The sequence below is a fragment of the Octopus bimaculoides genome, chromosome 8 (assembly GCF_001194135.2).
Source record: "Octopus bimaculoides isolate UCB-OBI-ISO-001 chromosome 8, ASM119413v2, whole genome shotgun sequence".
NCBI lineage: Eukaryota > Metazoa > Mollusca > Cephalopoda > Octopoda > Octopodidae > Octopus > Octopus bimaculoides.
Genome location: NC_068988.1, coordinates 96,132,022 through 96,132,290, shown reverse-complemented (window position 1 = coordinate 96,132,290; position 269 = coordinate 96,132,022).

Here is a 269-nt window from a genome sequence, read left to right as displayed (position 1 = left end):
TATTTCTCTTAACCTCTTTCTTCAAGCCCTTACCCTTTCAGATTTCTCTTTTGGGTGTGTGTGTGTGTGTGTGTGTGTAATTTATATATATATATATATATATGTACAATATATAAATACACAGGCCACATTCTATCAATCTTTGCATCCAATGTTACGTTGACTGGCTGCTGTTCTTGGTATTAAGTGCTACATATAATGTACTGAGCAGAGATTTCTTACTAGGTTCCAGTAAGCCTTTCATTCATGTCATGCATACACACGGAAAA